Source organism: Bombus vancouverensis, chromosome 2, assembly GCF_051014615.1.
Source record: "Bombus vancouverensis nearcticus chromosome 2, iyBomVanc1_principal, whole genome shotgun sequence".
Classification (NCBI taxonomy): Eukaryota; Metazoa; Arthropoda; class Insecta; order Hymenoptera; family Apidae; genus Bombus; species Bombus vancouverensis.
In genome coordinates this window covers 9828213-9849562 of record NC_134912.1, presented here as the reverse complement: position 1 = coordinate 9849562, position 21350 = coordinate 9828213, and the positions used below count along the sequence as shown (strand labels likewise).

The 21350-nt window shown below is 38.7% G+C and overlaps 1 long non-coding RNA gene across 1 annotated transcript in view; it reads left to right on the top strand.

The window, feature by feature from the left end:
* Positions 1-21350, top strand: part of LOC117163248 (uncharacterized) — a 231630-nt gene that overhangs the window by 121659 nt on the left and 88621 nt on the right. Inside the window, exon 2 of the long non-coding RNA XR_013061845.1 lies at positions 1655-1882. This is a non-coding gene — a long non-coding RNA (uncharacterized LOC117163248). The remainder of the gene's footprint in view (positions 1-1654; positions 1883-21350) is intronic.

Here is a 21350-nt window from a genome sequence, read left to right as displayed (position 1 = left end):
TAAAGCTTCTCAAGCATTCCCTCGGGTTCGCAACTTTTACTCGAACTTGCTCGATCCTCATTCGTCCTCGTTGTGTCTCCGTTCTTCCATTGCCGTCGTCGCTACTACCATCCCCTTTTTCCAATCGAGATTGCTCACAACGTGTCGAAGGAGTAATTTTCCTGTTTTGTGGCGCAACTTTCTCCCAGTTACTCGCTCATAAATGGCGGAGAGTGTTCCTACACATGTGTAAATAAGTCACGGAACACTTTCTAGTTTTAAATATAAGTTTTAACTTTCGTCCAGCAGATGGTCGATTATTGTTGTCACAATTGTGGAATATTCTATTCTATAAAGATAGTAAAGTCGAATAAAAACGTTTTTTTACCGCTGTGTGGCAACTAAATTACATAAAACATAGAATTCATATATTATAGTTGTTGGAATACAACGATATCAGTCGCATGCGGATAGAGTGTTTGATCGTACAAATTCTTCCATTCGTTGCCCAGCGCCATCCCCACTGGCGTGCGTTCGTTAGATGTACCGCGGCGGCTGGCGCGTGCATGCTCTTCCGAGAACTCGGCGGAAGAAACGTAAGGATATGGATGGAACATTGGGCACGTCGGTGTCGCGCCTTGACAGCGTAGCGCTTTGTATCGAGAAGCTGCTAGAAAGTTCCGTGGCACGTGACGTTACACAGGCATCTACTCAGGTCACACTCATTATAGAGAGTGGGGGTTCAAAATCTTTACAAGCGCCACAGGTCACTAAGGCAGTTAGTCTGTGAATAACTAGCCAACTGTCTACATTCCAGAACGCACATTTATAACTCTCGAAATAATTGTTTAATAAATATCACATTATATTATTTCAACATAAACATTGTGTCTTCCACAGAATATTAATCCTAATTCCAAGATTAAATTCTAACAATAGTTTAGTAAAATCATGATACTTCAGTTTAACCCAGAACTAGAAGTATTTGCATCTTCAGAACGTAGTATAATTTAATCATTGCATCGTTGCATTTTTGTTAACTTACTTCTAATTGATAGTGAGAAGTTAGAAAATGAAGGGGAATAGTCTTGCTGGAATCCGAAGTTACTAGAAAAGTTTGTTTTTGTGTTCTTGTTTCTACGTTTAATTGCTACGCTAAGTATATCTTTATGAGAGAATCTAGAAAGTTTGGAATTTGTTGTTAGATTTAAACGCGTTTTGAAATTTGGAAGTCAAAATCTCGGAGTTCTTGAACTTTGGAAGTATCTGAACCTTGCAGCTGAGAGGTACAGAAGTTTTGATCCTGTACTCCTATCCATCCTTTAATCGCGCAAGATCTACCTCGAATTTTTTAAAAATTCCCTAGAGAATATCGATGAAACGATTAATTATCTTTATCCCTCTAAAAGTTAAATATTCTTCTGAGCAATGTCTTCAATATCAACTTCTAGATATCAAATATTCTAAATAACTGAAAGACAAGAAATTGAGAATTTTAAGATTTAGATATTAACTCACTCGACGATCAATTTCATCGTTCCATTGAATCTGAAGTTCGTTTACGACAGCACTTGTTTCTTAAATTTCCTTGGTTCCTTATAATATCTTCTAATGCAATATCTTATAATATCTTACGATATATTTGATCTTCAGAAGACGTTTATCTTTTTTGCAGAAATGATAACTCCAGACGAAGCTCGCCGGTCGGAAGTCAGGAAGATGCAACTTCGTTCGTGTAACAGTGTTCTGTGACAGCAATTACCGTGACATGAAGTGAAGAAACGGGTCGTCTGAAGAGACTGTAAAATCCTGGGAAGCCACTGCAAAGAAGCGAGACTTCGTTCTGAAAACTTGTCCGCGAGATAAGACGTCGACGCGAGTAACGAAAAGTGCAACTATAACGGTGAGTAAGGTTTTAAGTTTCATCAGCAGGTCGAATAATGAATCTCTTGAACGAAAAGTCGCTACCCTTCGTTAACTAAAATTATATAATTTTTAATATATTTTTAATATAATTTTTAATAATATATTAATAAAAATTATTGAAAAAATTTAAACCAATCTCTGATATATATAATCACCATATATAATCTTATAGATAATAATCATATATAATAATATATGTATATAATAAAATATATAATAATAATCGAAAAGAAAATGATTTCCATGTAAAACGAAGAAAGTTCATACATTTCCATTCGTACTAGTGCGACGATCTTTCGCGTTTTCATTACGTTTATCGACGAATGATTTTTCAATTTCCCACATCTTTGACCCATTGTGACCACAGTCGGGCATATATTCTTGTTTCAAGCCGAGCCAATATCGACGTTTTTGGCAATTGATTCCCGGCTCGCTCGCTGGCGAGCTTTTAATATCGGCGACCATGAATAATTTCTAGGCAACATTCGTATTCCGACACTCATAGCAAACATTCATCACGCTTTGCATTTGTAGTACATAGACCGGTGTGTTTATTTACGGCAAAAGTTGACGATCAACAAAGTACGCACGAAACGAATGCAATCGACGTAACGTGTACGATTGAAATCAAAAAATATTGTAAACCGATACAACAAGTCTGTTCTACAGACTGAATTACCTTTGATTTTCCCTAATTTCGTTAATTCGATATTTCTTGCAATTCCATCGGACTGGGAGCTGGAAAGAGCCTTAAGACGTAGAAAGTTTGTTCGTTAGACACTCCGCGGAAGCCCGTTAATTATATTAAATCAAACTTGTTCGTATTTTCCAGACGCTCTCTTTTCCGTCTGGAAACGCTTTACAACTTCGTTAAACAAAGCTCCCACCTCTCTGTTGCGCGGCAAGTCTGACTCCACACAGTGGTACATCGACGTTGAACTTTTGCTCTGCGGCGTGTCTATCTTTGCCTGAGTTCGCCTTGTCTGTTTATTCCAAGTAGCCTGCATTTAAAAAATTCCTTCGATCCTCCAGCGAATTCGTAATTTTCATTTGTTTCGTTTCAATTGCACGAGTGATAGAGCATAGAGGCCACAGAAGAATCTCAACTAGTTCACCTAAGCGATAGTTTCTCTCAGAAGCCAGTCTCAGGACGAACATAACACGTGTAGATATTCAAAGGGTCCTAGAGATCGGCGCATAAAGACGCGAAATAAATACAAATACCTCGTGACGTTGGTAAGAACGAAGCAGGCCAAGAGTGATTTTTTTCACACATTATCGCACAAACGCGAGTGTGTTGCGCACACGAACACTGGACGGAATGCATATGAAACGTCAAATGCACTCGGTACGGTCCATCAAAATGCAAATATCTTTTATCCGCGCCGGTAAAATATGCGTCCGTGGAGAATCAGTATTCAGGCCGAGTACGGCCGATCCGCCCCTATGGTATCGAAACCGGTATGTGTGCACCAGCGTGGATACACACGCCGCAGGGTTACCGTTGGGGCAAAGTAACCCCTCCGAAAAAGACCACGGGAGCCACCCTCTTGGCCAAATCTTTATTTTACGACCGATCTGCCGGATCGATGGCCCCTTCTCGATGACAGGCCACGCAGGCTGAATCTCTCGAACGTACCGTAACCAATTTTAATTGATACCACCTCCTCGATGCTCACCGGAACTCTGGGGACAAGTGGATCTCGAACGAATTTCTCTGATGCGACAGTCCATCGACTATAAATCATGGAATAGAATAGGGTTCTCTTTTATCGTTTTAATTTACATTTCTTTATTTTCTGCGTGGATGGTTTTGTGAAGCATACGTTGCCGATATATCGATTTTACTTCTGTTTAAAACGTTTGTCGTTATTAAAATACGGTTAACTACTTTTAGTTCCTTTAATCAGTAACTGTTTTATTTCGAATAATAATATTTATTTCTCATATGTTTTCATTGTTTTGTCTAGGTTGTTTTGTTTGAACGCACGGAACGTAAAAGCGAGAGTTGCGTCAATAATCAGTAGCGTTACTTAAATAATTGAATTGATGCAGCACATACACCGATAACAGGTTATGCGTGTCGAATCGATACAACATATGCGTCAATAGCATGTTAATGAATGTTGGTTTAGTAGGAACAATACGAGGATGAAGTTATCGAAGCGAATTCGAATTAGTCCACGCGTTCGAATTTTATAGAGAAATTTCGAAAAGCATCTGGATCTGAGATATACTGGAGAGTCGAACAGCTGGAACGAAAACTGGCAGCAGGATGTGCTCGAAAGAGCGAACATCGACCGGTGTTTCTAACTTTCACCTCGTTCTCTTGGTTCCATGAAATTTCATTTCCGTTTCTTCTTGCAAAATAGTTGATGCATTATTGATCGCGTTATATTATCGCGTCATTGCTATTACTATTACCTGCATCGTTTAGTTTTTACATTTTCCCATTGATGTACCTTCGATTGATTTTAATCTTTTCTCTACCTATGGAAATAATTTTCCTCTTTGAAAGATATCGAATTCTCCATCCATGCGGTGAAACATTTTAACGAAACGATTTCAAAATCACGAACGATCCGTAGTTTCCGTGCAACTTCGTATTTATTTGTTTCTATTAGATTTACATTTGTAGGATAGAGACGGTGGAACGTTTCTATTTCCCATGGTAGTTGGACGATGATCGATACACGGACAAAATGTAGAACAAGCGAGCACACTTCTAACCTATCGAACCATATCAATCATTTATGTAAACTCGATAACAGGACTCTTGGTCCATCGAATAAAATCCTGTAGTCTTTTTCTTTTCGAAGTTCGATATCAAAGCCGAACGTTAGCTTAAATGATTAGATCGAGTATTTTGTTTGATCGAATTTATATTTTTATGAGCAGAACCTCGAAGAAAATCAGTTTGTAATTTTCGTTTCCAATCAATGGTGTGAAACTAGAAAAATTCGCGAGTTATTTTGCAGCAATGTTTTTTGGAATATTTTTTAATTAAACACTGTCAGATATTTTTTAACATTTCCGCAGTTGCAGTATCTTTCAGGAACCCGTTCAATTTCGCGCAACTGTTACTCTGGCGTGTTTCGTCTCGGTGGTATAACTATTGGTTTGTAGGTCGAACAACACGGCGTTTTTATTCAGATTAAAAAGGGTTGTGCCTCTGAAAGGGGCGGTTTGCAAGCTATGTTTGTCGAAACATCTTTCCTCGTTCTGTATACAATTTTTCTGCGCTGTTTGCTGACACAGTTTTTAGCGACTCTATGGATTTACGGCGCCGCTTTCCATCACAACGAACGTGCATGCTGTTCCGTGTCGCGTATTGGTAACATTTAATTTCGTATTATTTTCATAAATTATACGAATTCTATCGGTCGTGCGTGTTTGAAACAAACCTTAGCAAATGTCTTAAACAGATTAAAAGTATTATCGGAACTGTTGTGCATTTCGTTACTGACATTTTATTACTTGCATTTTCTATGCATTTTGCGTGCTAGTTCTTTGCGTGTACTTTAACAGAAAATAGTTATTATGGAAACGCGAACAAAGATTAATAGAAAATTAAAAAATCTGCAGGTTGACGTTTCAGCTTTTTCTAGACCGACCCGATAAAATTTTTACAAAAATTCATTTTCTATCCGTTTACGTGCTTCATAAAAAGCGATTGTTAGACAAAGATTAATAGAACAAAAGCTAATAAGAAGTAAAATGAGGTGTTTGGATTAGCATTTTAGCTTTATCGGGTCTGATCTTACAGAGTTGCTTAAAAAATTCCATTTTTATCCATTTATTTCATTTATCGCGAAATATCTTTTATTTATCTGAAAATTCCTCTTGTCGCTCGTAAACCCATGGTCACTTCGATCAAGCCAATTATCTTTTTCATTATCTAAAAAAAAAAAAGCTCAGTTATTAAATCCAACAAAATAGACCGCTTGGAGGATTTTCGAGAGTACTTGACGTCCCAATAGCGAAAGGCTGAGCCCCTTTTTCCGCGAAGATCTCGAACGGCTGGAAGTTCGAGGTCCCTTACGAAAGCTCCGACGAATCGGACGTTTAGAAAAACGGACGATTTTATCGCGAGGTAAATTGAATCGGGCCGCGCTGGATGGCGAGATCGAGAGGGGTGGTGGAAAGTGAACAAGGAAGAAAGGATACGAGCAAGAGAAATACAGCGGCGCATTACGCATCCCTTGTTACCGGTTGTAGTATGTATTTCACGTGTATTTGCATACAAAAGGCCTTCCTTTATGAGTTGGTAGTATTACTGTTACTTAGTATTTCCCAATCGACTGAAGATGCTCCGTTTGCGCGCACACAGCACCAAAGAAATATCGTTCCTTTGCTTGTGAAGAAGAATTGAAACGTTATTGAGAGATGTATTGATCTTCTGCTGCAGACACATCTTCTTCGTATCGAATTAGACTTCTTTAACTTCAAGTTTTATATTAATATTAATATTCTTTTCGATCGTTGAACTTTATTCAAGATATTATAGTTAAATTTTATAATTTTATATGATAAAAGGTTACCCTTTGATTTGATTTATGAGTGTGCGATTTTTAGATCGTTGCCATTTACATTAGGAATATTACACTGTTACAGTGTTTCTTAATTAAATTTACTTCGTCATTAATCACGATGTTGAGTAAGTTCGCCATCAATCAATTTAGAAATTGTTGCCAGTTCTTACGATAGTTTAACCATATTTCAGGAACCTTATTACGCAATGTTCATTAATCAATTACATCGCATATTACATAATTCTCTATTCTAATTGTGTAACCGATATTCTGTATTTAGTATGCGTCCTCGGGAAACTACGCGCTTGATATAGTATAATTACATAGATATCGATTAGTTTTACATGAAAAAGTAAAGAATTAAGCCTTACAAGTATTGCAATCGAATGCGTCCAATTATTTAATTGCACGTAATTTGTGTTCTTGTTAAAAGAAAAAAAAATTATTCCTCGTGCTACGCGTCTACATGATTCGCCATTTCCTTTTCCTGAAACGTAATCTGTATGATTTCTGTGCTTGTCAGGCACTAAAAGCACTTTAAGATTTTTCGTTTTGTTTACCACGCTGCTAACCTTGTTTGCTGGTCGTTTTAAAAGTAGCAGTTCCTAGCCTCCGTGAAACGACGTCAGATAGGAATAAAAAAAAAAGAGCGAGGAAAAAAGTCGCTCGCCGTGAGAATCAAGTAATTCTTTATGTATGCTTCGCTATAGGTGAGGCTATCTCAAGTATCCTCGCTAGCTGTGCTAACAAACCCGGTTTTTCCAGAAAATATATGCGCGTAATATTTACCAAGAAGAAATATTATTCACGAAACGAAGTTTCGAAACATGGCAGTCTTGCAGCAAAAAATTTCAAACTGAAGTGACGCAAGAATATTCCAAATATTTGAATTCTCATATCTTTTTGTACTTGCAATATAGAATCAACTAACGCAAGAATATTCAAAATATTTGAACCCTCATATCTTTTTGCACTTGCAATATAGAATCAACTAACGCAAGAATATTCAAAATATTTGAATTATCATATCTTTTTGTACCTTCGATATAGAATCAACTAACGCTTATAATTCAATTCTTAATATAAAATACATTTCGGTTAATTTTAAAATAGCGTTGCACTGTATCTCATTCCTTAACAATGTACATCGTATATTACATTAGAAATCTGCACATTCTTAGTCACACAAATTTTAGTTACATTTTGTAATTTTAACGCATTCAAGACCGATTGCATAGCATACATGCTGTATCTCGCCGCCATAAACGACGACAAGTCAGTATTTTCAGTTAATCTTGAAAAATGCCCCAGTAGGCATAAATATTACTATATACGGGTTGTATAATCTTCTCATTCTTAAAATAATTATCATTACCTTTTGCGTCTTTATCTTTTTGAAATTTTAACTAAAACAATCATATAAATGGGTATGTTATATGATCATTTGACGTCAGAGTCACATACCATGACCTCTATCTATTTTTAAATACAAATTATCTAAAACGTGTTTCTTTTTATTCCTACACTGACGAATTTCGCTTGTTTCTTATTATAAATGCAAAAATGTTTTCAATCATTCGGGAGAGTTTTGTTCAAAGACACCGGTCCTGAAATTGTTAAGGTATACTACTTGTTATATTTTTCGCGGCAACGTATCTTACGTCACAAAAATTTTGAAGTTTCCTTCGGTATTTATTATTTATAAATATGAGTTTTCAATTTATCACTATTTTTCCAAATCGTTATTAATTAAACCACGCAGCAAGTCCTCGAAACTGTCATAATTGTGACGATAGACCGATGAGACTAAATCAAATTCCAAACGAATAGTAATTTTGATAACGATTTCAATTTAGATACCGCGGTCGCGGAAAATTACGTTCCCTGATCGATCGATGCTCACCCTTCGTTTTACGATGAAATCGGCCCATGAAAGCAATCGTTTTCGAGGGCATCGAAAAGAGAGAATGCTCGCAGGAGGAAGTATTTTTCACGTGGTGGCCGCCGCTGAAAGTTCCCGGTGAAATGCCCGATTTCGTTCGATTGAACTGCCTCGAACGAGTGCGCTATTTAACCGAACGCCAGTAAAAAGCCTAAATGAGATTCTTCGCCTCTCTTCACGGGCTTGTGGAAAAGCACACGCGCGATTTTCCGGCTTCAGCTATTCTGCATATCCTATTTCGCGTGCTTTCTCTTCTTTGTTTCTCTTTTTCCCCTCCATTTCTTCTATTTTTTTGTACAGCCTTTCTCTCCTCGTTTCTGCCCTTCGTTTCACTTCCGCTCTTCCTATATGGCCGCCTAGTTGTTGCGCGGCACACTTGTATTAATTTATTTCTTCATTATTACACGCTGGTTCGCACATTCGATCCTGCCGATTTTCTTTAAAAAGGAAACAAGAGAAGAGAGGCCGGACGAGGATTTTCACGCGAATTTACGCGTGGCTACGCCGCGGTTAAACGGTCTTAGGAACATATTTTCCGCATTTATGGAAAGCGATATTTATTAAGAACATATATCACGAAGGGACGAGAAGAGACTGCCTCTGGTCGCGTTAAAAATAAAGCCCGCCATCGTTTCATGTGTACCATTTGCTGGGATACCGGATTAGCGTATTAGTGGCCAATAACTGTAATTTATTTTTCACTAAATTGTCCAACGTATTTAATCTCTCTTTTTGCACGAGAATTAATTTCGGACGATGGTAGAATATCGGTGTGTGCTCTCTTCTTTCTAGTTTTTATAAAAGTGCATTCAACAGCAATTTAAACACGTGCAGATAATCTTCCGTATATTAATTCATCTCGAATATTTTGATGAAAGCATGGAACCCGTACACAGCAATTCATAAAACGATAAAAATATAACCACTATCTCTGTTCGTACGAATAAGAGCAAATATAATAAATACGTATATAATAATTTGTACAAAGAGGAAGTAAATGTACTCTTGTTGTGTAACAATGAATATACAATCGATGTCAGCCGAGTAAAAAACTTAACGAATAAAACCAACGAATAAAAGCTGCAGCCACGAGGGACTTAGTTATGGTGGAAAGAAATAACGAAGAAAGTTAAAGGGAGAAACAAGAGTAAAGGCAAAGAACTGTGACTGAGATACAAAAAGCAGCGGCAAGAATTATAAAGGGTTGGGCGTAAAAAGGCAGAACGAAGATGGAGAGCAACAATGAGAGGAAAATGCATATTTTTATTCTGTGGAGAATTTACAATTCAAGTACAAAAGATACAATAGAGCATGACATTACTTTTTTCCGGTAAAGAAAGTTAGACCTGCTGAATGATCGTACAAAGAGCGGCTGCATACACTATAAAAGTTACAATGGAACGTAACCGTAGAATGTAACAATTCCCGCTTTTTATTCGAAATTGTGTCAACGTCACGCGTAAAGTGCTCGATAATTTACGAGCAATTGAAGTTACGATTGCTATTAACTTATTTCACGCGCATTCCACTTTGTTAGCAATTCGAGCGACTAAAACTATGAATATCGTTATATAAGCTGTTTAACTTTTCGACACAGAAACACGCACCGTGTAAATTCCTTATTCAGTGAAAACTCGAAATTAAATAAAGGGAAAACATCAAAGATGTGTAGCTGTTATATCACGTGCAACATATAATAGAACTAGCGATCGTTCCGAGGAATTCATAAACTGTATCTGTGGTTATCAACCCCAGTTATAACATTCTAGCGTAGACACGCGTTATCATCTACCAGCTATCAATAATGGAAGGACCGCCTTGCACATTCGCATCGCCGACGTGACGAAACGGGCAATCTCGTCTACATAAACCTGTAGATTATCACCGAAACTTCCTGTTTTCGAATGGAATATTGTAGTATGCATTCAACACCTTTAACTGGCTATGTTATATCTGTCCTCTTGGCGATAAACTGTTACATTGTCTTCTCGAATAATATTCTTATCTTTACCATTCTCGATAATTGTATTAATTTTAGTAACTTCGTAATTCAGTAAATACGTTATCGATATCGTTATATACAGAACGTCAGACAATTTTTCACGTCCAAGGAGGTTATCCAACAGAATTCCCTTTTCGGGAATTTAATCATTCCCATGTACGTATTTCGTTGCGTTCGCTACCGTGAAGCGGAAAGCGCATCTTTCCGTGTTTAACGACGTTAAATTCGCGGTTGATGAGGGTCCCCTTCCAACTTAACGAATTTTCGTCGCATCAAACAGAAATTTCAGCAAAGCGGTCGTAATGGCCTGCGAATTGGCCATATAAAACGCAGTTTACCGTCACCGTGCATTCCCTCCCAGTCGAGTCGTACGTCTGGATTCTAACAATTCCACGAGTTTCGTGGTTCGACCGTGTCGCGACCAGACCGAGCTTTCTGCAGCAATGTTACGGCCGCAAAAGGTCCAACTCGCCTCTGCTGGCCAGCAGTATACATTCGTTATTACATTGGCCCGATGTCGGACGTAGCTCGAGCGTGTCTATCGATCGAAAGAGTGAGAATGCCACTCCGCCGGACGAGATTCTTATCGTTATCCTCGCCACCGTCCGCGGAGAAAGGAATATTATTCCGTCCGCGCATGTTCGAAGGGCCACCGATGTCAAACCACGATCCTTAAACAACTGGTGAGTTCTTAGTGTCCAATACGGTCACGGAGGGGCTGCTTCCCAGCTGCGGAAGCTTCTACGGCTCTTGCCATCCCTTTCTCGCGCGTACTCACTCCTGCTGAACTTCTTCCTTTCCTCATCCGCATCCGAGCTGATCAGAGACAACTGATAGCCGCGCCTCACGAAAGGGGTTTTAATTCCAAGCTGACTCAGCCGCACGCATTTGCCCGGAAAGCAATAAAGTTAAGTGTAAACAGCAGTCTCTGCGAGACGACCCTCCGCCCGGATGGGGTTACGCCTTTCTCTCGTGTCTTCTTCGTCGTCGCTCGTCCACCGTCCGTTCTCCGGTGTCGTGTGACACGCGTGTCTGAGGGTGTTCATGCGTTAATCGTGACTAACGCGAAGGGTTCCTTGGATTTAGAGATACCGGGGCGAGCACGCGCGACGACTCTTCAAAGAGGCGATTTCTTCGCGGGGAAACATGCCACCTCGATTCGTCCGCTCGATATCGATGCAGGAATGCGTCCCTTTCTGAGAGAAATTGTGCATTCAGAGAGAAAAGTGAGACGATATGTCTGGGTGTTTGTATTTGTAAATCTGTTGAAATATTATATTGTTATCCTGCCTTTATGGAAACATCGTAGGAATTGTGCTTGTAGCTCGCGCTATTAGAAAATTTCTTTCCTTATGTCTCGTTCCTTCAATTTCAATCGTTTGTTCTTCTGAAATAATAATTTTGGTGTAAATCCTCCATTTAATTATTCGTAGGTAGTTAATCTGTATCAAGATTTTGACGAAATTCACTTTTCGGTAGAATCTTCTTCAGTTAGCCCGACAGAGGCTACCGCTAATTCGTGTTAATAAAATACAAATTACGAATGCACTACTTATCGGAGAAAATTTTGTTTCCCTTCTTCTGAAACGACACTCTTATTACGAAGGCGCAAATTATTTATTCGTATAAAGCGAACGTTGTATCAAGATTTTGACGAAATTCACTTTAGGGTCCAATTTTCTTAGGGTAACCTGACAACGCAGAGGAGGGATAGCATTCGTGCGTGTTAATAAAATACAAGCCACGAATGCATGTAGGCTTCCTATACGAGCTGATCCCAGTTTGTTAGATTCTATTCGATATTTTCAAGGCTGTGACACGCATGTTAAAACGGTAGCACGGAACCTCCCCGAAACCGTGGATCGCTTTCAGTGGCAATAACGGACAAAGAAAAACGCGGAACATGCGAGACACATAAATATGGCCCCTGTTCGGCGGCATTAGGAGCTTATCGTTATTCTGCACACGTTGGCCGTTCGTCGCAGCCCACAGGCACTAACTACTTGCGTTACGAGTCGACCAAGAACCTCCCCCCGTAGATAAACAACAAGGGGGAACGACCACCACCATCGTCGCCCTTCTACAGAGCCTACCTCTCGATAGCTATAAGCATTTAATTTGCATAGAAACGCGACTAACTTTGGCTATTAAACGTTCTGCGCCTTGAGGCTCACGCCAGCTTTCAATTACTCGAACAGCAAATCCTTGAATTCACCCGTCTCCCTTATTGCTAATCCACGAAGGATTGTTACCGGCTGATCATTTCAGTACACGGTGACTCGTGTACTATCGAGCTCCGAGAATATCCTTTGACGATCCTCGAGTATTTGCTTCTCGTGTTCTTTATAATTATATTATCCAAGTAACATGCATAACAGAAAAAAGCTTAGTTGATGAGAATTCGTATCTAAGAAGGATCAAAGTAATGTGTGTTGGAGATAGAGACTGCAGATATTTATGAATTTATGGGAAATTAGATTAATACACAAATTTGCAGAATATATGTAATATAAATATAATAAGTATAGAAAATATCCAAAATAGAGTACTTACAGATTTATGATATTTAAAGCGTAAAACATTTCTATTTAGGTCCCACTCTTTAGTTGTGTCCATAAAACTGTGCATTTGCAGAAATATCTGTGGTTCATTTATAAATACTCTATAATTGAAAATATTTTTTCGAATGCGATTTAGAAATTTTTGTATTCGAAAGCAAATTTAAATTTAGAAATCTCATTCAACGCTAAACAGTCTTGGGAAAATATTCTCTCACTTAAAAGAGAAAATGAACCAACCTGTTATATATAAGTACAAACACCGTGTTACTGTACTTAGTTCGATGGAATACGATCTACTCGAATCAGTTCGTAGTACTACGACTATTAGAAATTACCTTTAATTTCGATCAGGATACAGATATACACACCGCAAATGGTGGTTTTCAGACCTCAAATACCGAGTCCCTGAATCCTGGATCTTGCCACTACTCCCGCAAAGTTGTGAGACCTTATTCGACAAAACCCTCGATTCGAGGAACATGTCTAGTCCAACATGTAAAACTTCGACCGCTAAGACCTTCTATATGTGAAACCAGTCCCGAACTGCCAAAGGATCCCGGACCTCAACCGCACCAGCCGCGCAGCCGGGGTTCCAAGGACTGGGTTGCCCAGGATTACTTGAAGATTATAAAAGCATCAGTGACGATACCTCGCAACTTTGAGACCTACCACGAACTACCTCGATAATCGTAGGTCTTCGATTAGTAAGATCTTGAAAATATGGAACCCGTCTGATGCCTCCCTAACTGCTACGTGGGTGGAAAGATGACTCGCACAGATGTGTCCCATAGACAGCATAAGGGCAAGAGATATATTGTGTTCACTCCTCTTTCGCTGTGTGGATGTAGATGCTCTTAACCAGTAATGGAAATATGTGTGCTATGTTTTTAATATTGTTACAGAAGAATGTAGTTCTATTACATAACATTATAAACCATTAGGTTTGCGTTTCTTCGACTAGTAAATTTTCTGCTTTGAATCACCGTGTTAAGTGATTAGATAGTTCTGGTTACACGTGATTCCGATAGCAGCAGGTTCTCGACATTCCACAGTTCTGAGATCTGACAATCCGGCGTTGGATTAAGCGGTTCCTAGGAAATAGGATCGCAAAGCTTCTGAAACCTCAAGATCCTATTAATCACGCATTCAACCATCTCCTAGAAGTAATTATTTTATATTTTTTAATTTATCTATATTTAACACCGCAGTCTTCGTACTCATCCCTCTGACGGCTAAATTTTCCGTGATACGTGAGATATTAAATATGTTCAACTATGATTGCAATGTTTTAGAAACTTGTATTCCCTTAGAAAGTTGTATCGTCTTAGAAACTGTATGTACCTGCTCTGAATGGAATAAATACCTTTCATGATTATAAATTATAGAAGCTAGAGTGTTATGAAAAATGTCATATCGTTTCTCCGTCAAACATTTTCAAAAATTGTTATGTATTTTTCTCTCTGCTATATGCGTTTTTATATTTCTTAAGTTTATAGGTTGTTATCCCAAAAACATTAACCCAATCAGTTTTATACAATAGATCTGTTTCTCGATATTCTACTATATTTTCCCAACGCGTTCCTACGAAATGTTATTTAATTATTTATGTAAAAGTATAAGCCAGTATTTGATGAAGTCTAGTTCAGAATACATATTACTTAAATTGCTGTGTCTGCTACTATTTCTGGTACGAATGTACGTTTTCTTTCACCTCCCGACAAGATGTTTATTCACCATAAGTGGCGGCTTCTTGCTGCTTCAACTTCACCATCCTTCGGTATTGTGAATAGCTACCGTGATGGCTCTTTTCACGAACTACTTTCCATCATCCGTTATCACTCTGAGCATCTGTGGCCTCATTTGCAACCATGTATGGGCTGTTCCGCCCAGTTCTTTTCCCTTCTTCGTCTTTCTCTCTTTATTCGTTTCTTCGGCTTTCTCAACTTCTCGCCCGTTTAATCTTACTGGCTTTTCACCGAACGAAAACTTTTTCTTCTTCGACTTTTCTTTCCTCGAACCGAGCCTTTTCATGGAATACTGCAACTCCGTTCGTATTCCTTCTCTTTTTCCTGCATGCATCCAATATGAAATCTTTTTTATCCATCAAATTATATTTTGCGCTATAAATTTCCACTATTAACGTCGATGAATTTCGGAACTGCGATCTATAATTGCTTTTCGTAAATCCCACGTTAATTGGTAAGCTACGATCAGGCGTGCAATTGGACATCGAACAACCTGCACCTAACTGTAGTCATGTGTATCTAGCGTATGATTTACCTCGTCTCTCGTATTCCCTTGAATCGCACACTGGCACACTATAGTATTTCAACATTTACTATAGAAAACTTCCGTGTCCATATTGAATACGTTATATAAAACACTTTGAAATTCTGTTGGCAATGTGTTGAGATACCACTGATTATATTATTCGGATTTGAAACCAATTTGAAAATGTATCTATCTATGTATGTAGAAATTATAAGATCATTGAACAAAATTAATGTACGGAAAAATAGACATTTCAAACAGATAAGCGTCAAATATAGTTCCACTGCATATTCATGTAATAAATATTAACCATTTAAATACTTTTGATCAGATATCCAAACGTGTACTTTCCTGGGTCTGTACGTACAACAAGTGTGTACGCATTAGAAATATGCCTCTAATACAGGTTTAAGCGTGCGTTAAATTCCCAATGTACAGGACAACGTAACGTATGTGAAGAGCATCGCAATCCCGGTGTCGTCTCTAGCCTGGCGGCATCAAAGCTTATATTGCTGGAAATAGGGATGTCTTGGAAAGGGTCTGGCGATAGAACAACTCGTAAACTGCCGCTATTCCGTGTCATCATCGAACTTGTTTCCGCCTAAGCAGGCGTTTTGAAAGCGGGAGATTGCACGGCCCAATTGAAAGGACGGCTGGTGCAGGAAACAGCGGCCGTAGATGTGGAGGCGGAAAAAAGTTGGCGATTTACATGTGCAATTTTCCGCGAGGCCAATGGACGCACGTGCGCCGCGTTACGACCGCGTTCTTGCCTCCTGTTACGCGTTACGAAAGTAGCTTCGTATTTCCAGGCGTAATCGGCGTGGCCATTTCGCGTCGTCGAGTTGAGATCGTCGTCGACGCTTTTCTTCGATATAGATAAAGTGTGTAAAATATAGATAAAGATATAAAGTGTGCTTATTACCATTATTATTGGACGATAACGTTGCATTAATTTTCGCGAAATTATCGGTAATATCGGCTCGATAACGCGAGAAGCCGCCTTGACGATGGCGTGAATTGCAGAATGTTGGGGACGACCAAATGGACTCGAAACGAAGGAGCAACGGTTGTTTGCTTGGCGCGGGAATGACACGAGTACGCGTGAATTTTCGACTGGAATCACAGTGTACAGGCTCTCAAGGAAACACTAGGAGTCCGCTTTTAATTGCGTTTACGAGCTTGCGTTGCTACTTGTCGTCGTTAATTAAATTACATTTACACGACGAGACTTGGACAGAGATTCGAAGAAAATATGCATAAACCTGAAACGTAGAGTAATTGGTGGCTTTCAGCTTTGATTCGGCGGAACGTGCGAAATGTCGCTTAACCTTTAAATAAATGCGCTTGCCGTGATGTGGGTCGTTATATACAAAACATGGTAAACATCGCGGTACGTGCCCTGGAAAAGAATTTTGTCCTAGAATTTGGCTTTATCGTTATTGCAAGATGTTATTACTTTTATCTGGTTGGTATTCTCAAGATTATTTACATTTTGTATATTCTTTAATACGAATGTATTTATATCGCTTGTTCTACGTGTGGTATTTATTTTTAATGCTAGGAATTTATTTATTTCTTTTTTGTAACTTTACAAATTGTATGCAACTGCGTATATTAAACTCGGAAATAAAAATATTACTCATAAATAAATACACAGTAATATCGTTTAAGCAATGTATTATATTTTTTGCGGAATTATCATGATGTAATTGCGTTATTTGCTCAAATGAAACTTTTAAAATGGATGCTAATTATACAATCGTTGCATGCGTTCTATATTATAAGACATTATCTTATTAAACAGTTTGCAAACAAAATTTTACCAAACCTGATAAAAGTAGTCGTTAAAATATTAGACTAATTTTTACAACGATCTTATAATAAACTACCAAATAGAATTTCTTAAAACTTAATTTAAATTATTAACATCAAGAGAGGAAACCTAATATTTCCATGAATTTTTGAAATATTTCGTACTAAAAAACCTGCCCCAAATATCTATAATATTAAAGCGCGAATACCCAAAACGCGTTTCCTTTTTCCCTCTCCGGCAATAAGTCTTGTCTCCCTCCGCCATACGTTAAGCATTGTCACAGTGCGCGGCGGAACATACCGAAATCGGGGCAACTTAGAGATATTCTGGGCAGGCCTCCGATAACTTTTACGCACCCTCGGTGCTTTATAAGCGCGTACGCGGACCGGCAGAAATGGTTTTACATATATCACATCGGTGAAATTCGATAAGGGTAGAACGGTGTTCGCGTGGGGTGGAGAAGTTCTCTCGTGGCCTGGGCCGACTTGGAGCTTTTTCAAGCCCTGGTAAGCTTAGTCGATTAACGGGAAAAGCCCGTGTGTACGTGGTTCCTCCTGTACTACGAGAGAGCGAGACTGGGAAGAAACGCGACTGGTAACTCCGTCGTCCGACGAACATGAAAATTGTACGTAGCCACAGCACGACCACCTTCTTCCAACGCCTTCTCTACCTGCGCCATCCACCTCACGTGCAGACCACGATGTCTCTGGTCTTTGCAAGGGCCTGGCTAGAACTGAGGTTTCCTTTAAATATTCATTCCGTGTAGCGGCTCTGCCCTGCCCACTTTAATGTTCTCCCGTTATCCCAGACACTGTTCTGCTTTTTGCATATGAGCGTCAAGCTGCGTGTATTTTTTTTTCTCTGCCTTTTCTAACCAGGACTGGAAGAAGAAAGAATGAAGGAAACTCTGGTACGCGGGGCGAGGGACTCTACAGACGCGAATATCCCCAAGGTACAGATTTAATATTTATTCCTACGAGAGGACGCTCGTTGCCTGTACGAAACTTCTGTTCGCCGTTATATTTCTACCTTCCCTGAGACCTTACCGTGTTCTCTCGTTCGTCCTAGTCCCTTGTGTCGTTCGAGCTGTATATTTAACCCTGACGCGCTGCCACTCGCGAGCTAATCCGTGTCCTGACGCTCGTTCTTGCATATCTTCCTCGTCGTTTGCAGTGGCTCGAAGGATAGTGGGCAAGTTGATTGTAGCAGCGATGGAAGTTTGCTGTGAGATCGAATATCTTTATGTTGTACCATGTACGTGCATGAAGTTTGGAACAAGTGTATTAACGTTATTTATACGAGTATAGTTTTTATATACGAATTAATACGTAGTGATATACGTATTTGCATACTTTTAATTATAAAGGAGCGATAAAATATTTATTTCAGCCTGTAATGTAATCGTTACTATTTTTTATACTTTCTTGCTATCTTAATGGTTTTTAACACTTGGTTTTTAGCACAGAAATTTATTGACTGATCTAATAGAAACAACTTACTTTATAATTATTTATATTCAACAATGAGTAAACGAAAAGTCAAAATGATTATTCATAAAACATAAAGAATATGCCGAAAATACATCAACGTTTCAACACTCAAATAAATATTCAAACAAACAGATAAACATATCCTATTAAATCATACTTCACGATAAAGATGGTTACATATATAACTCGCACTGCGAGCTCCTCCATTTCAAACAATGCAATGGCTTCATTTTCCCTCCGAATTCAATTTGCTCCTAGAACATACTACACAAGATCTTATACGGCGGTTTTTCGCCAGGTGTAGTACCTTTACATTCGTAATGACGACGTTCTATCAATACTTTACTTCTCGATGGTTTCATCTGTTCATCGATCCCACTTGCAACTCACCCGTTCCTAGGTACAAAAGATTTTCATGTTTTTGCTGATCTACATTTTCACATCCCCGTAGATAGGTCGCGAAACAGTCTTCTGTTCGAACCTTTGATATTCAACAAATCGATGGTAGTAACTATCGTGTAAACGCATACACTGTGTGTCTGGAGTTGCATTGCGGCCCCTGTGATGGCCCAGCTTTGGCAGTCCTTGAGCATACTCGTGCACACACGCAAGCGGTTGTAATCGTGGCGCGGTCTCAGGTGCAGCGTGACCGACCCATTGACACGTAGGCGTCGTTAAAGGGAAAAGGCAATCGTGTTTCAAAGGAGCCATTATTTCGGCGTCGTGGCACACCGGTAACACCGGTGCGCATCGGCTCTTCCTCAGTGACATCGCTTCCGCTTTCATTGCCTTCTCTTTCGGGCAAACCGACGCATGGCATAGCGCTAGGGGTGGCGCGGCACGGTGTAACGCGACGACTCGTAGTGTTCTTTTAAACCACCTTCCGTAATGCTGCAATCAACCGTACGTTGACCGTAGTAGTAAAAGTAACTATTCCGCTGTTGGAAAGCTTACCGATTGCTTATACCCTGACTCTAACAGTCGGCTCTAACAGTCAACTACCAGCTGGCTAAAAAAGGCTAGGCGAGGCTTGGCTGGAAACACCGTCGTAGCAAATCTTGTCGGTGACCACGTATCCGCTCACGATTGCGATAAAAGCTGGATTAAAGGTCTTTAGAGTCGCCTGAGTATTTTAGTCGACCATATAAGAAGAATGCGAGCAGAACGTTTACGAGCTACGATCAAATAAACGGATGGAAGAAACGGCCAATTCGATCTTCGTCGTCTTCTCGGTGGCAGAATTATTAATTAGCCGCGCGCGTGCGTCTGGCACACGAGAGATTTATAGGGGATGATTTTTGAACGCTGGCAGGGGAAGATATAATTAATCGTCGAACGTGTGCGACCTGAAAGAAAGTGGTCTTAATTTGACTCGAAGGGTAGTCGGACAGTGTAATAGTGAGAAATCGTGTGTTTAAAAATTATGTTCGAATTACGTTTTGGTATGCGGGAAACATATTTTACAGTCATGAAATTACTACGATCACGTAACATTAACGTCCTCGGATAATGTATCGTGAAATTCGTGTTAAAATACGCTTGCGAGCGAATTTAAAACGAAGACATATGGTATGTATGTTCCGCGTTTGAATGGGTAGAATACGACTGGAAAAAATATTTATCGTTTAATGTTATTGATTTTTTATTACTGAAAAGGTTGGCTATCTGCATAATTTCAAATTGAATTTGTAATTAACTTAAACTGGTCGAATTTGCTAGTATATCAGGTGAAAATTGATTCGTTTCGACGAATTTCACGTTATCGACATCGTCTTCCAATTTCATTCGCGTTTAATCCAAGAATGAAATGAGATTGAAATACGATTGGTATTAAGCTTTTAAATGATATATTTATCTTTGTGTGGAAATATCATCATTCGTTTAAGGTATTCATGAATTACAAATGATAACTCGCGAAATGCTTTCTTTCAAAAGATTTTTATATGGCTTAAAAGATATATATATATATGTGCAAGATTCATATCATATATTATACTACAACGAACAAAATATTTATGAGCAACTTTGATATATCAGCTGTTTATAAGTATCTTTATTGCGCGCAGTATCTAAGTTGAAGGTAGCTCACACTATATATTATTGTTTTATTGGTCGCGTGCAAAAGTGTAGGTGGCACTGACATGATATCCTCCAGGGACCAAAGGCCCTTATCTGCACTGCAGGCAATGCACCTAACTGCAATCCTGTCGATTCCGGTCTCTCTCATCTTTGTTCTGTTTCTTTTCCTCTCTTGTTTGAATCTCCAAACTCTTTCTCCTTCGTCGATATGACGTAATAAAATATTAAATGCAACAAGATCTTGCATCATGCAATGAACAATGAAAAAATAATAAACAAAAAATTGAGCAAAGAAATCCATTTAACACTCCTATATTTTCAAACGTAATATTAGCTTGTTCGGAAAATTCGTCGTGTATTTCACAAAAAATTCTGCGTTATATTCAGTATGGTTGGAGGAGGATTATTTATCATGAATTTCTGTCAGATATTTGAATACTAAATTTAAGGCTAAAAACGTTTCTTCTTTAAAAACGAAACATCATTGTACGATATCTGCAATGTTTAATTGTATTCGTCCTATTCTTTGAATATAGCATAACATTACAATCATATATTCCTTTTTTTGAAAATGTCAAATAGTTTGTTGAAAAAAAGAAACTACTCGATTCATAACACAAAATAATCGAAATTCAATAAAATATTAATTCTTTAAGAATGCATTACCTTTAAATTTTTCTTAGATTCCGATAGATCCAATATAATATATGTCAAGGAGCGACAATTTAAAATGAAAGCGCATGTTAAAAATGTGA